The sequence below is a fragment of the Ursus maritimus genome, unplaced genomic scaffold (assembly GCF_017311325.1).
Source record: "Ursus maritimus isolate PB19 unplaced genomic scaffold, ASM1731132v1 scaffold_12, whole genome shotgun sequence".
Lineage (NCBI taxonomy): Eukaryota > Metazoa > Chordata > Mammalia > Carnivora > Ursidae > Ursus > Ursus maritimus.
This window is the reverse complement of record NW_024423564.1, coordinates 20,950,270-20,967,932: the sequence shown is the minus strand read 5'-3', so window position 1 is coordinate 20,967,932 and position 17,663 is coordinate 20,950,270.

The following is a 17,663-nucleotide window of genomic DNA, read 5'->3' as shown; positions in this document are numbered from 1 at the left end:
CTCAGGGCGTGATCCCAGGGTCCTGGGATCAAGCCCCACCTCAGGCTCCTCCGCTGGGAGCCTGCTTCTTCCTCTCCCACTCCCCCTGCTTGTGTTCCCTCTCTCACTGGCTGTCTCTCTCTCTCTCTCTCTCTCTCTCTCTGTGTCAAATAAATAAATAAAATCTTAAAAATATATATATAGTTAGGAAGTAAGCTACACAGAAATATCTATAATATTTAAAATAAGGTGCAAGCGATGTGTTATAGAGGTAAGAGGAATGAGAGATTTCTTTTGACTGAGGTTACAGAGGATGTATCCTTTGGCTTGGGCATAAAAAAGTAAGATTTTATGAGAAGGAGATGGGGAAAAGGTGATCTAAGTGCACAGAAGACTATTAAGAAACATATGAAGGTACTTAAGCAAAAGGTGTACTCAGGAAAATAGTGAACAGTCCACTTCTGGTGGAGGATAAGTTGCCACACAGAGAAATAATAGAGTCTTAAATTCCAGCCTAAGGAATTTAGAGTCTGTTCAGCAGGCAATGGTAAGCCATTGGAGGTTTTGGAAGCTAAGTGGAGAATGGATTGAAGAGAAGCTGAAGACATTTGTGAGGCTACTTGAAGGATCAGGTACTAAAGGGAGAATCACAGCATTGATGAAGAGGACAGGACGTGGACAGGCAACCTGCAAAGGAAATCAACAAGACTTGAAAACCCATCTGTTTGGGGAACAAAGGAGATACACAGAGTGAGAAGTCGAAGATGATTAGACAGTGGTGGTATCATAAATGAAATCAGAAAAATAAGAAAAAGAATTTACTTTTAGAATGGGAATATGATGCTTTATTTTAGTGGTGTTGAGTTTGAGGAAATTCAGTTGGAAATGTTTAATAGGCACCTGGACCCATGGGAATAGGATTTAGGATTGTGGTTATGATTGAAGATGTAGACCGTGGGAACCCCTAAATAGGTGACAGCTGACCCATGAATGCAGCTGTGAATATCGTAGGGGAAGGGTGGCTGAAAGGCAGAGCCTTGGAGACTCTGCATTTGCAGAGTATGGGAAGAAGATAAGCCTGGGAGGGAGACTGAGGATCACTGACAGGGAGGAGAGGAGGAGAGAACAGAACAGTGTAGGATCAGCTCAAATGAGGCAGAGGAAAGTCTGAGGAGGAGGGAAAGGTCAACAGGGTCAAATACTTTAGAGAGGGGCAGGAGGAAGAGAATGTGGAACGTGGCCCTGAGCTCAGAGGCCATCATTGGTGCTGGGTAAGGAATCAAATTCAGTATAAAATGAAGATGTTCTTTAGACATGTTTGGTGATAAAAATTACAGAGATGGAATGATGGAGGGGTTGTTGGAAGTGATGGAATCAAGAGTAGGATGAGTGGGTTAACCTCTAAAAAGAAGATGGACATATTGTGTGAGAAGAGGGCAGGAAGAGCAGGAATAAGAGAGACACTGTCAGTGGGAAGGAGTGATCTTATGGCAGTTCTTATCAGTGTAGAGAATAAGAAATACATTCGTTCTTTGAAATGAAAAAGTAATGATGTGTTATTGAAAAATTAGGTTATTTTCTTCTTTAAACCATGTGTTTTAGTCAAGGGAAACTGAAAAAACCCTCCAGGTGACTCTACTGTATTTAGTTTTATATATTCAATGTCCAGCACAAGACCCACCATATATTCACATATAATAAAGAGTTATTGGAGAATATATGATTGGGCTTTAGTACTGATAATTTTAGGAAAATGTTTTTGTGACTTGGAGCTCATTGCTCTCAATGTCCTTTCGGTGGCAGGAGGGCACTGGAGGCCTTTTATGGGGGCATGTTAGAGATCTTTTCTTCCTACCATTTGAGATTGCTGGAATCTCTTCAAAGCGGCTAAGATATTTGCAACCCACAAAGATCCGGGGGTGGAGGGGAATAAGACCCAACCAGAGCACAATTATGTTTTGCGAGGTTACCGTTTGTGATATGAAGAGAGTGTCCTTGAACAGAAAAACTGGTAAAACAGGCAAAGAAAGATATTTAGTAATATGTAAACCTTCATTCCTTAATTCGCCATTCACATTCCTTCAGCATTCTACAATATTTGCTGAGCCCCTACTACGTGCCAGATACAATTTTAAGTTCTGGAGACAGACAGGGCCTCCCTACGCATGGGGGTTCCATTACTATGAACAAATGGCAATGTAATATGATGTCATGTAATGATGACTGCTACAGAGAAAAGGTAAAGCAGGTTAAAGAGATAAAGAATAATGGGGAGGTTCAGATGGGACATCATATAGAATGGCCTTGGAAGGTCTCTGATGAGAAGAACTAAACAGAGATCTGTAAGATCTGAAGGACACGTGTCCCAGACAGAGAGAACACCAGTGCTAAGACCAGTTATTCTTAGATGGGAGTGAACTTAGCACACTTTAGGAAGAGCAAGAAGGCCAGTGTAGTGGAGGAAAGGGGTAGGTGGAAAGTAATAGAGATGATGTTGAAAAGAAAGGCCAGATTATGGGGGACCCTGATGGCTTTTATTCTCAGGCTGATGGGAAATCCCTGGATGGGTTTTGAGCAAGAAAGTGACATGGTAGGGATTATGTTTTTAGAGGATTGTTCTGAGTGTGTGGAAATGGAGCATGAGTGGGTAAGACCCAAAGCAAGGAGACCAGTTAGGAAGCGGCTGCAGAAATCCAGGCAAGGAAAGATGGAGATTTGAACAAGGATGATAGCAGTGGTGATGAGGAGAGGTGGAAAGATTCTAGACATATATTTAATTTTTTAAATAACAACTTTACTGAAATTTAATTCACATACCATAAAATTTTATTTAATTATATCCAAAGTGTTCAATTCAGTGGTTCTAGAGATAGATGTGATAGGACGCGATAATGGAGTTGATTCAAAATATGAAAGGAATAGAGGCATCAAGGACGTGTCTTGGATTAGGGATTAAGTGACTGTATGGACAAGGGATGGGGAGCTTTTGCTGAGATGCAGAGAACTGAGGAGAAGAGAAATCCCTACAATACTGGATTAGGAGATAACCTAGAAGTACATAGAAAAATGCCTCATATGTTGTGGATGTGAAATATATTTTTGGCTCTTTTTCTTAGATACCGTTTCCTCTCTATTTTTGGACACAAAGAGCAAATCAAAGGTCCAGTTGCTGAAATCAGGATATAAAGTCAGAGAGTTTAAGCAGGAGATTGATTTGCTATTCAGAAGCCAAGTTGTGGGTCTAGGAAGTTTTGTTATTTCTAGTTTCTGGGGGCTGGAATGGTCTCTTAGTAATGGCAGAGGATTAATTTCTCCTGGAAGCCAGATAGTAAATTATCATGCAGGATATTTTCTCTAGGAAGCCGGAGAGCAAATGATCATGTCAGATATTTTTAGTGGCCATAGAATGGCTTCCGTTAGTACCCACTTATGGAAAAAGAATAAGAGCACATATCAGATGGTATATCCTTGTTGCCCAATAAGTCATTGATATGTAAAATTTGGTGATCTCCACTGGGATTCCCCACCATCAATTCTACAAGCCTGACTTGTGATGTGCCAGTAGCTTTTGTGAATTGTATTTATATAATAAATTTACAAACAAACCTTAAGATTTATATATACACACCCATATATAGAAGGCTTAGGCTTAACAGTAATCAATCACGTTCATTACTAACATTACGGATAAAACAACTGGAGAAAGGCCAACTAGATTGAATGTGAAAAGAGAAATCCAGAGACAAAATTTTTTGATGGAAGTACTTGGTTTAGATTCTTGCTTTATCCTGAAACTTGGGCCTCCTTTGTCTCAGTTATCTACTGTTATATAATCAACCACACCACTGCCTAGTGGCTTAAGACAATGAATTATTATTATTATTATTATTATTAACTCTTCTAGTTTTGTGAGTTGAACAAGAAAAGGGGCGCCTAGGCGGTTCAGTCCATTAAGCATCCAACTCTTGATTTTGGGTCAGATCATAATCTCAGGATCAAGCCCTGCATCAGACTCCATGCTGGGTGTGGTGGAGTCTGCTTGGGATTCTCTCTCTCTCTTCCCTCTCCCTCTGCCCCTCTCCTGCTCTCACATTCTCTCTCAAAAAATAAATAAAATCTTAAGGGAAAAAAAAGAAAATCAGAGATTTCCAATTGTTTTGTATCTTATAAAACTTATCCAACATCAGAAAATTATTCTAACATACAGTTCCTTACTTTAGAGATATTATCAAATCATTAGATGCTACTCTTCAAAAAATAGATAAGCAGATTTCGATTCTCCTGCAACTAATAACTTTTGGTCAATGTGATCCATTCGATATAACCGTGCAGAGGTATAGTATATGTGGACAATTGTATGTGCCTTGGTCAATCCTGTCCTATGCATCAGATCTAGAACCGAGTTACACAGCGTGGGAAAACAAGCGAGGTGGCACCAGTTTGAGGTGGAACAAGTCCAGAGCAGACTGGGAGATGAAATGATAAGTGGGAGGAATCAGCAAGAGTTGGCAGGTATACCATCGGGAGCCAACCAGGAGTCGTGCCAGAAGTTTCTGGAAAAGAGAAGAGCAGGCAGCCCAAGCAGGACAAGAGCCAACATAAGAACTGAGCAGCAATCCAGGAGAGAGTCCATCCCCAGGGTAGCAGCTAAACAGAAATATAGAAGCAGATAAGTAAATTATTAACGAGTTGCTTTACATACTTAATAAAAGAGATAGGGCAAGGCTGGGAGTACAAAAAGCGGCAATTGAAAAAATACATTCATGAGTTGAACCAATAATTATTCAAGACAGAGGAGTCTTTTAAACTCAGCTGCTCAAACTCTTCTACTCATCCCCAAAGAAACCTCACTCAGATTGGACAAGAATCTGTAAAATCCGTGACGTCTATGGCTAAGAAATTCTCCATTCTTGTCATTATGAAAAATTACTTCACTCCTCTCCTGTAACTATAAATTTTCAGCTAACCCATGTAAAATACTTCTGGAGTGTTTGGCATGTGGCATTCAATGAATGTTACTTCCTTCCCGTTCTTTCTTTTAGTGGCAAGGTACGCAGAAGACCACTTAGCAAGAAGCAACTCTTGGCCCATCACATGAAGGTATAACTCATCTGGCTTTGTTTTTATCTGTTTGTTTTTAGAGAGAGCACAAGAACAGGGAGGGGGAGAGGGAGAAGGAGAGAGAGAATCTTAAGCAGAGATCTTAAGACCCTGGGGCTTGATCCCACGACCCTGAGATCAGGACCTGAGTGGAAATCAAGAGTCCGATGCTCAACCGACTGAGCCACCCAGGCGTCCCAGAGCTGGTCTGGTTTTGTAATCAACATGTTGACTGTTCTCATTTTGATGGTGTCTTTCAGGCAGCTACATGCTACTGATCAATTTGAATAAAATTATAGTCATCATGGTTTTCTGAATTGTGCATGTAGATTCCAACAGAGGAACAAATTTGACAATCTTATAGAGTGGTTGCCTATAGTGAATAAAATAATCCGTGCTGATCCAAGTTCCTTCGAAACAAAGTTAAATTGGACCAACAGATGTTAAGGCCATCCGAAGGAAAAGATTTGAAGACCACACCGATCTCTATGTTAAGGACTTGGTAGCATTTTTTTTTTTAAGGTCTAACATTGACCCCTCTTTTATTAAGAAACCTAAATAAAGATTTATATACAAAGGTGAAATGACTTCAGAATGAACACTTTCATGAGAATCCAAGCTGTTACATCCTGTATTAGCAGAAATTCTTACCAGCACACCCAGATATAAAAAGCCAGTGACAAATACCGTAATTCAAGTGAAGAATGGCAAAAGCAGACTTAATTTCCAGAACTGCCCAGTTAATCAAAAAGCCTGGAACTATTCCCAGGTTGCTTTTTTTTCTTTCTTTTTTTTTTTAATTTTTTTTTCAAGTCTAGACAAAACCCCAAGATAACCTTTGTACAATTAATCTAATGCCAATGGGATGTAGGAAGGTAGTTAAGAGATCTACTGTAACAAAGGGGTTTTACAGAAAATAAAGTGATTTGCAAAAGGAGACGAGGACATAAAGGATAAACACAAATCGTTTGTGTGGTAGTTGCGGGGAGAGCTGGGGAGGGCAGGGATGCATTTAAGGGAAAGAAGAAACAGTTCTACAATGTGGAGGAAGTTGATCAGACTTCGGCTTCCCCAGAGGATAAGTATAATATAATTATTAACTTGTGCTTGGCACCAGATTTATTCCCCACACAAAGACTTTAACTCAAACCTAGAAAAAACCCAAAGAGAGAGGAGACATTTTATTTGAAGTTGGGTGCTGTGGTTGAAATAAGAAGGAAAATATTTTTATTCTCACTGATGACTTCCAAGTGGAAGTTCCAAATCCCCCGGTGGCCAATAGGGAAGGTAGATGAGAGCTTTGTTTATTTCCCTGTGAAAAACTCTCCTTCTGTGATTACTTGGGGTCTGTAGATAGCTTTGCGTTGTGTCAAAGATCTTACAGTTGAGTCTAATTGGAGCACTCTCATACTTCCAAGAATTTTTAATGACAGAATATTTCAAACTTTGGCATTTCCTAAAGGATCAAATAAATCATGTAAATAATTCTCATTGACCCATATATAATGCATTAATGAGGTAGGTCAAGTGTCTTCTGGCTTTCCCCACTGACTCCTTGAGATTTTACCTAGAAGTGCATCTGTTCAATTTGAGCAACTACAGCTATAAAACACTCTCTAAGAATGTCAACTAACACAATAGATACCAATAGAAGGTATTTTCTGCACTACCACCACTTTTTTTTTTTTTAAGGATAAAGCTTCCAGACATAGTCTCCTTTATATTCCAACAATTCCACTTCTAGGTGTATACCCAAGAGACATATGTCCACCTCAAAGATATACAGGAATGTTCATAGTTACTCTATTGATCATAACCAAAGGCTTAAACCCAAATGTCCATCAATACTAGAGTATTACGAAATAATGGAAAAAAGCAAGGTATTATTATATGCAACAACATGAATGAATCTCACCGACACAATGTTGTGTGAAAGAAGCTAGGCACAGAAGAAGACAATTATGATTCTATTTATATAAAGTTCAAGGACAAGTAAAACTAATTTATGGTGATAGAAGAAGAGTGGTTTTCTTTGGAGGATATTGACAGGGAGTGGGCATCAGAAAGACTCTGGAAGGCCAGGAATGTTTTATGTCATGTTTGTGTGGTGATTCCATGGATACACACACATGTAAAAAGTAATTGAGTTGTACTTAAGATTTAAACGCTTTACTATATGATTCCCTCATTTAAAAATTAAAGAAAAAAGAAAAAGGAGGCTTTTCAAAAGTTTATATTCAGAGATCCAAAATGCTTATCCTCAACGCCTAGCTCTTCACTGCTGATACAACAGTGGCTGTATCCAGGAATTCCCTGAGAATACATTTGTGGTGCACAATTTTAGAAAAGTTAGAATAAGGAAATTTTAATCAAAATAGCTTTTCAATACACACTAGGCATCAATAGTAATGATATAAGCTACTAGCCATTATGCATATGATACACAGCACAGAAAGTGGGTGTTTTTTATTTTTAACAAATATTTTTGTCATTTCTTATTATCTTGAGTTTAAAGAATCCTCTTTAAGTCTGGTGAAGAATGGGAACCTGAACCAGGTAAACAGAGTCCTTTGAGAGTCCTATAACTAAGTTTATTTCAGTCTGCCCTGCTAGGTCACGAATGTGTTGCCAAGGGAGAGTAAAGAAGAAGGAGAGTAAATCCTTTTTATAAAGTGGTTTTACTTCAGTTTTCCTCAAATAGAGTGGCTTCCTATTATTGTGTCTCTGATTTTAGTTAATCTTCAGGGGAAATCAATAAAAGACTTAGAATTACATATCATTAAAAAAAAAAAAAGAACCAATTTTCAATCAATTGACTTGAAAAAAAGTCCTTTATCTTAATTTGGTTAATTTTTCCTAATGTTCAAATCAACTGTTTTTATGCCTGCAGGAAGCACATGGTTCCATTTCAAGGAGGAGAAGCTTTCTTCCCAATTAGGAATTTTGAATCTATTTAAGGAATCAGTGCATAGTGGAACAACAGAAAGCGTTGAGGAAGCGATTGATAGGTAGACGCCACTAAGATGGTATAGACATTAGTCATGATTACTGGGAAAATCCAAGAGGTAAAATCAGTTGGAAGCAGGTTTCATTTTCAAATGAATATCGTTTTTTGGGGGGACTACTTTTTCTGGATAAAACTTTATTGACAGCTGTGCCCTAACAGTTCACAGTGCAACCAAATGGCCGGGAGAGTACTCAGGTTCATAACCCTTGTCTCTGATTCAATTTCAAAACCAAGTTTCTTGGCTGCTGTTTTGAAACTATGACAAAAGGTCAAACGAATCTCAGTGGTGGTCATGGAAAAATCACAACTAAAAAACAAAACAGTGAAAAAAAGCATCTTGTGGAAACTCAGGAAGCCAATGCTTTTAGGGGAGAAGTCCCGGCTTGAGGCTGAACCGGTGGATGGGAACCCCGGCGGAATGCGGGGCTGAGGTCTGAGTAACAACAATGCACGCTTGTTCGCTGCTTCCTGAGAAAGGAGTCTAACACCCACTAGCTGTGAAGGTTACCGGGTAAACTTTTCATTCAGCATTATTTGTAAGTTTCCAGCGAGTTTATGAACATTATTATGACACTGGGACAAAATGCTTTGAATGTTATAATATAGAATTTGGCAAGCCGTTGAGTGGTTTAGAATGAATTTATTCAACATCTACTTGTGTTGAACACCCACTAAGTACCAGGCACTGTGATACGTGTGTGCAGGGCAACTTCTAACCTCGTGGTGTTTACAGAAGTGCTCTAAGCCTGAGTTTCTTCATCTAAGATAGTGCTAAAAAGAAACGAGAGGCCCCCCAAATAGAGTCACTTCTGCTAAGCCCCACCAAGACTTGTGAACAGCTAACCTAATTGTGCTTTTATCCTTTCCCTGGAGGGGAATTTTGACCCATCAGTCTGGAATTTTCTGTTCAGCACTATGAGGCTAATCTGCATGAGAAGATACTCTGTCTTCCCCTAAGGGAAAGTAACCTTGCCTGAAATAATCCACTCTTTTAAATTCCTTGCCCACCTTCTTTCTGCCTGTAAAATTCTTCCATTGCCAGCAACTCCTTGAAGCTCCCTTTTACTTGCTAGATGGGATGCTGCCTGGTTTACAAATTGTTGAATAAAGCCAGTAAATCTTTACATTTACTCAGTTGTATTTTTGGGTTTTTTTTTTGTTGTTGTTTGCTTGGTTTTTTTTAAAGATGTACTTATTTTAGAGAGAGAATAAGAGGGGAAGGGGCAGAGGGAGAAGGAGAGGGAGAGAGAGAATCTCAAGCAGGCTCTGTGCTGAGTGTGGAGCCTGACTCCGGGCTCAATCCCAGGACCCTGAGATCACGACCTGATCTGAATTCAGGAGCCAGACGCTTAACTGACTGAGCTACCCAGGCACCCCGAATTTTGTTTTTTTAACAATAATCACCATCTCATGCAAACTGAGGATTAAATGAGGTCATGCATCTCAACTTTTTACACTGTGTGGCAAATAGCAAATCCTCATTTTATACGTACCCGCAGATACAGACAGACTTAGGTCTGCATGCTGTGGGAGCACAGAGAAGGGGTACATCAGTCAACACGAAGGCAGAACACTAGGAAAGGCATCCTTGCGGAGTTGAGTGCTAATGCAGGAACTAAAGAAAGAGTAGAAGAGAGCCAGTGGAAAGAAGAGCTCCAGACCGAGTGGCAGTATAAGGGCACAGAAATGAGAGACAACTGGCAGCAGTGCAGCTGGAGAGCAGAGCTCCAGCTGGCGAGTGAGAAGACATGAGGCTGGGGAGGTGAAGTGTGCTGGTCAACCAGCTCTGGGAATATCAGCTGATTTCCATAGTATGAATCTCCCCATCGCGGATGATGTCAGCTACCAGCAATTTAACAACCAGCACACATAATTCCTGGATTTTAAAACAATGTCAGCTCCGTGGCAGGTGCTCGCGAGGGTCCGTAAATTCTGGTTGTCGGGTGAAGAGCTTGGCTGGATTTTAGGGCAGCAGGTAGTATTGCTGGTGCTTTCAACCAGGGAAAACAGAGTATCAGGGCGGAGTTTAAAACAGATTACTCTGGCTTTGGTGAGGAAGAAGTAGGGTGTGTCTGGAGGCAGGGAGGCCAGTGCAGTAATCCAGACCAGAAATCAAGGTAAACTTAGTAGATCTGGAAAAAAGTGGATTTAGAAGATATTAGAGCAACGGAAGACTGATCAGTGTGGACATTTAGGAAGCGAGAGCATCCAAGAAGTAAATCTGAGATTAGGGTACATTTTGTACCAGTAGTTTACTTCAGTGGATGGGTGTTTGGAGTAAGCTGGCCAATATTGCCTGTCAGGAATGGTAAGCATTCCAGCAGCCCAGTCACCTGGATCCAGAGGTTTAATGACCAGATCATTATACTGTGTCCCAAAATGTCTGTAGCATACATTAGACAAAAGAAAAATTGCCTTATTAGTGAAATTATAAACAATAAGAAAGAATATTCCAAAAATCCCTCAAAGAGAAATGGGCAAAAGACTTGAATGGATACTTCACAGAGAAAGAAATATGAATGAATGACCAGTAAACATATGAAAAAATGTTGATCCTCACTTAAGGAAATACTTAATTTAGGTATTAGGAAATACTTAATTAAGGAATTAATTAAGTTAAGGAATTACTTTTCACTTATTGTATTTGCAAAGATTTATAAAAAAAAAAATGGATCCTACAGGATGCATAGAGTGTTGATATCTACTTCCAATGGAATACTAGACAGTCATTAAAAGAATGAAGTAGAGTTTTATATGTTCTGCTAGGAAAGAGCTCTTCAATATATTGTTAAGAAGTGAAGGGGCGCCTGGGTGCCTCAGTTGTTAAGCATCTGCCTTCGGCTCAACACGTGATCCCGACATTCTGGGATCGAGCCCCACATCAGGCTCCTCCACTGGGACCCTGCTTCTTCCTCTCCCACTCCCCCTGCTTGTGTTCCCTCTCTAGCTGGCTGTCTCCCTCTCTCTGTCAAGTAAATAAATAAAATCTTTTAAAAAAAAAAAAAGGAGTGAAAAAATCAAGGTTCAGAATAATAGCATTCTCAGATACTATTAAAAATAGTCACTTATGCATAATGTGCTTATAAATGGTCAAAAAATGGAAGAATATAGGAGAAATCATCTCATGTCTAATTCTGGAGAGTGGAATTGGAGGCCTAGGGGGCTACAGACCATGGGGAAGGATGGAGACTCCTTTTTAAAATATATTTTGTTAGAAAATTTCCAACATATGCAAGTAAAACAATGACATAATGGACTTCCCCCCACCATTTAGCCATCACCTAGTTTCAACAATTACCAATATTATTCGATTATGCTATCCCTTTGTTCAATTTGAAGAAAAATTACACTAGCATGTATTATTTTTATATTTAAAAAATCTAACATAATGAAAGTGATTTGCCCCATTGCCCTCACGACTGCAGGCTTGTTAGTCCAAACTTTAGTCCCCAGAACCAGGAGAAGGCTTCGTGGACCAGGGAGCATTAGCCACTTTGCTTTTTTTAAAATTCTGTCCACTGTGTAGCTAGAGGGACAGAACACTTTATCTAGATACTATAAGATGATCCTCAGTTTGAAAAGCAACATCAAAGGAAGACTCGCTGCTCTGTGAGGGGAATTTAATATGCTTGCTACCCTCCACCCATATCCCCAGTCCATGTTTTTATTAAGGAACAACTTGATTTATCCTGCAGCTGATCTTTATCTCTGTATTAAGATTGACTTCATTTCCCAGCAGAGCCCAAAGCTAAGAAAACAGTGCCTTCCTCTTCAAATTGGGTTGTCTTGGGTAACCAGACAGCGGCTGCCAGGTGTGACCCAGGATCACAGCTTTCTGATGCATGTCTCATGACAGAGGCTTAGGGGAGCTTGGAAAAGTACAGTGATTCCCAGGCCCCATTTGGGATAGAGTGCTGAATTCTGAGGACTAAAAATGAGGAGACCTGCTCCCTGCGTGCATCCATTCACCTACTCAACAGTCATTCATTCCACATTCCCTATTCTGCCAGGCTCTGTGCTAGAGTTTGAGTTGGCAAATGAAGCAGCACATGGCCTCTGGCCTTCAGGAGCTTATCGAATCTGAAAGTAAACCTTCAAGATTTACTCCGTTTCCTCTGCCAGGATTACTCTTTCCTGTCTTGTCTACCTCTTCTTACTCATCCTTCAAAATTTAGCCACAAGTCACCATCTCTGAGGATAACACTTGCAATTGACTGCTTCCTCTGCCAGGAACACCCTTCCTATCTTGTCCACCTACGCTGACTCATCCTGCAAAACTCAGGTCATCAGTCCCCACCGCGGTAGCCCTTCCTGCCTCCTCGGTTCCAATAATTTCTCTGGATATTATGCCACTTAGGGTCTCATAAGTGCCTTCAGAGATAACTTCCTTGGCCATCAGCCCCTCTATAGCTGAGAATAGCTGATTCTCAATCTCTGTGTATTCTTCCAAAACACAAATCTTATCTGAGAGGGCCCAAGGCTTTAAATAACAAGAGCAGACGTGTGTCTGGGGTCCCAGCTTTAAGCAGCGAACATGTATGGCTCGTCCCTTTGAAATAGACATTGTTGTTAATTTCGAAACCATTGCTTAATCCTTTCCATTTTAAATACTTTAAATATAAGAAGAAATTGGAATTTACAAATGTTCTCCTGGTATCTGTGTCCTGCGGTGAAGTCTTTGGACAGCATGAATCATTGCAGGGCTTTTGAGTGATCGCAGAACCGTTAAGGAAGACTAGCTAACATAAGCCAGGTGAAGGACCGTGTATAAGCACGAGATCAGGGCATGGGGGACTTAGCTTCTACTTCCCTTCTACTTCCTTTTGAGGCCTTGGTTTTTTCATTTGTAGGAAGAAAAGAAAAGAAAAGAAAAGAAAAGAAAAGAGAAGAAAAGAAAAGAGAAAAGAAAAGAAAAGAAAAGAGAAAAGAAAAGAAAAAGAAAAAGAAATTGGTTGAGTACCTTCAAGCCCCCCCCCTTGGTTTTAAGCTCTATGATTCCATAATCTAGGAAGCAAATATTTTCAGTAAATTGAAACAGTAAGTTAATTCTTAGAGCTGATCTCAGCATCTTCTCTTCTTAAATAGCCATTGAAACACTGGAGACTATTTTAATATTCTTTTTTTCCTGCTACTAATCTTTTCAATGAATTGAGACATTTATAGGTAAAAGAATGGAAAAAAAAAAGTCCTTGTGGGAAACTGTCCTCAAAAGAAAATTTCAATGTCCATTGTTTTTCTGGATTTCTTTTAGGCAAAGATACCTTGATTCTAACTGCCATTGCATATTTTGAGTTTAATCCAATGGCAGCGGAGAGTCCATCCTTACTTATAACTCCTCTGCTGACAGCTCCCCTTTTGGGTGGGAACCAGGCTCTCTAGAGCCACTCCTGGCACCTGAGCTTCTGGGATGGGGCAGCCCCAAAGGCTCCCGTGGCCGCGCCTGCACCAGGACCACTGTGGGGACCTGGTCTTCGCAGCAACAGGACTGCCACAGGGCGTCTTTATAGTACAGTTCGTTTAATTTCGGTTCAAATTCTGTTTAACGTTAATCATTCTGCTAAGCGGAATCAGGTACTCCTGGTTGAGAAATATCTTCTCAATTTAGATTTACATCAAATACCAGAGTAGGAGAGGTAAGAAGTGGCCTCAAAAGAAAATTAGAATAATAACTACCAATAATTATCATGTGCTCACATATGCTAAGTCTTATCTCTCTTATTCCTCATACAACACTGTTCTATGCTGCATTTTATAAATGAAGAAATTGAGGTTCAGAGAAATGAGTATCCAGTGTAAGATTATCCATTCTACCAAATTGGTGTTCAGACCTAGGATATCTGACTCCACAGTTTGTGGGTATAACCACTGTGCTGTACTGCCACTTAAGGACTGTACATGGATGCAGTCAGAACCGGGAGACAGTTTTGAGCAGAATCACTGACGTAAGATTTTTTAATGGATTCCAAAATGATAAAAGAAGCTAATCTTCAGAATGTCTCCTGAGTTAGTCACAAGAGATATTTTGGATAATACAGAAAAAGAAGTCTTTGCTAAATAAAGGAAAAACTTAAGAAACACCCACTAGGATCCAGAATGCAATTAATCCCGGAGCAATTAATAAGTGTATTAGTTATGGTAGATGACTTCAGCTGTTACAACAAATGCTCCCTCATCTCAATGGTTTAGCACAACAAACATTTATTTCTCTCAGTCCAGTGTGGTCAGTAGACAGGCTCTGCTGCACACAGTCAGCCAAGGCAGGGGTAGGACTAGGGTGAGGTGAACAGGGCACTCATCTCGAGTGCAAAATTTAAGGGAGTGCCAAAAAATTCAGAAATCACTGTAAATAATATTTTGATGCAATATATAAAAAAAAAACACACCAAAAAACCCACAACTAGTGCATTGGCACCTGGGTGGCTCAGTCAGTTAAGCATCTGCCTTTGGCTCAGATCATCTTCCCAGAGTCCTGGGATCAGCCCCACGTTGGCCTTCCTGCTCAGTGGGGAGACTGCTTCTTCTCTCCCCTTATCCCCCGGAATTGCGCTCTCACTCTCTCTCTATCTCAAATAAATAAAATCTTAAACAAAAAAACCTAATGCAAAAAATGCACGATAAAGTATCAAAATTTTAAATTAAGCCAGAATCCAACAGAGCTGGGATAAGGGTGAGGGGATTGAGCTGAGTCATGCTGGCTGATTGAAGACAAATTTTAAAAATCCAACTTAAAGTAGAATGACCTTCACTCAGAAAATGTAGATTCACGGGTGTGACCAAAACAAAAGGATGCATTACTGCCCCCTCCCACCGTGCCTAGACTCATTGTCAAGGAAAACCAGGGTCCCTAGAGCATTCGGGTGGGGGGCGGGGATGGATTTTCTCATCGGTCCAGGCAAGGGATGGAGCTGTAGCACCAGGTTGTAGACCACAGTGAGCTTAGCTCCGGCAGCCCTGAGATCTCAAGGAATTGAGTTTGCCCCTCCAGACAGGGAGAACAGCTCTGCTGCCTAGCAGGCCTCAGTTGGTGGCCGCCCTGGAAAAAAAGAGCCTTTTGTTTAGGGAGCTAAGTAAGGTAGTTACTGATTTCGTGGAAGCATCCAGGCAGCCAGTGTATAAATCACTCAGTAACCATTTGAAATTATATCGCTAAGAACCAATCATTATCTTACATTTCAGATAATACTCATACCCAAATATAAACTCTTCAACTCTAGACCAGTTGCCTCAAACTGTCTTTAATGCAAGACCAACAGACTTCCATTCATTTGAAGCACAGTCCGCTGGTCTTAGAGAGAAGGCTTGGTTATAGAGGGGCTGGCAGGCCTGGCGCTCAGGAAAGGATACACTGGGGCGGACAGGTGCTCTCGCCGGCCACGGCCACATGACTGTATTTCGTGTGCTTCAGGCCACTTCTCACACTCTGACATGTTCTTACGTAGCTGTTAACTCGTTTACGTCTGTTCTCACAGCAGACCCACCCTGTGTGAATACAGACCATCCCTGACTTACCACGGTTGGACTTAATGATTTTTTGGCTTTATCATAGTGTTCAACCGATATGTACTCAGTAGAGACTGTACTTGGAATTTTGCGGGTAAATAGCCAACACACCTAAAACCATTCTGTACCCATGTAACCATGCTGTTTTTCACTTTCAGTACTCTATTCAGTAAATTACACGAGAGAGTCAACAGCTTATTAGACAGTAGGCTCTGGGTCAGATGTTTCCGTGCAACTGTAGGCTAACTGTAAGTGCTCTGGGCTTGTTTGAGGTAGATTAGGCTAAGCTATGCTGTTCAGTAGGCTAGGGATGTTAGATGCGTTTTCACCTTATCATATTCTCAACTTGCAGTGAGTTTATTGGGCCATAACCCCATTGTAAGTTGAGGAAGAGCCGTATGAGGAGATCAGGGAACTTGTCTTTCTTGTTTGTCCTAGTACTCTCAGCACAGAGAACAGTGCCTGGCACACAGCACGTGCTCAATAAATACTGGCATGAATAAGTAAGTTAGAGCCAAACTATTGGTTCTGCCTGGACTCCTTTGCCTTTGTGAATTTCTACAACGGTGATTATGACAGGACATACACTCAATATGACAACCATAATTACTGTTATTGTGGGGGTTACAAATTGCCCTCACGAGGAAGGATAATGACAGCACCGTATACAAGTCTCCGCTGCAATAAAAGAAGCCCAGTTTAGATTATGTCATTATAATAAGTTTTGCATGTATAATAACTCCATGTCAATAAACCCTCATATTTCAAAGCTACCACATTTTCCAGGACTTTCTATGGTTCTTGATGGATAATGAACATGAAAAGAGTTCTGGAAAAGTGGCCCTGGGGTGGCAGCTTCTGTAAATGTTGAACACTCCACATTAATGGATCATTATGCCCACACTCGCACACTCACGCACACATAAGCACACATACACATACATAGAATAGATAGATGTGCAAATACAAGCAGATAGAGAGGTATAACTGTAGATAGATGTGTGCGAGTTTCCTGACACATAGGATTCAACACACGACATTAGCATTCACAGCAGAGTTCTTGCCCACTAATTTCTAGATCATCAAGAAGCACTTAGCAGTGAAATGGCTTCAAGTAAGTTATGACTCAGGTTCAGGTAGCTGCCACTGATTCAACATTTTAATGACATACATTAAAATCCATGTATTTCTTCAGGGCGCCTGGGTGACAGTCGGTTAAGTGACCAACACTTGGCTTCCACTTAGGTCATTATTTTGGGGTCAGGAGATCAAACCCCGTGTTGGACTCCATGCTGAGTGGGGATCCTGTTTAAGATTCTCTTTCTCCCCTACTTCTGTGCATGCTTTTTCTCTCTCTCTTTCTCAAAAAAAAAAAAAAAAATCCATGTATTTCTTCAAACTGGTTACGCTTTTCGATATTGAGCCATATCACTCTGTCCAGTAGCAATCCTCATCAGTGGATACGCTAAATTTCTAAGAACCCACAGTAAGTTCATACTGTATTGATTCAGAGCCAACTCGACATTTTAACTTTCTCCACATCTTAATATTTCAACATTCCCTACATTTTAACATCTCTGAAATCAAATGTCTGTATAATCAACATCTTATGAGTATAGTTATTTTTTTCTTAAAAGCTGCTATTAAAATAATGGTGTGTCTTCCCATCAATGGCAACTTAGAATCAAGGAAATGTGGTATTTATAAGAAACATGACAGACAGGTTTATAATCTTAACATATTAGGAACTCATACAAAATGATAACAAAAGCAGTAGAATCTTGAGAGGTAAATGGGCAAAGGACATGAATCTCCCATCCACCTAAGAAAAATGTTACTAGCCAGTACATATAAACCACTTTATTAGAACTCAAATAAATGGAAATTAAAATAAAAAAGAAATGACTTTTCTGTCTTTCAGGTTAGCACAGAATATATTTTTAAAAATCCAGTGCTATTTAGATTGAGATAGAATGGGAACCCACATCAAATGTTGGTGGGTAAATTGGTACAACATTTCTGAAAAGCAATTTGGCTGTATATATTAAAATTCTTAAAGTGGCCATACCCTATTTAT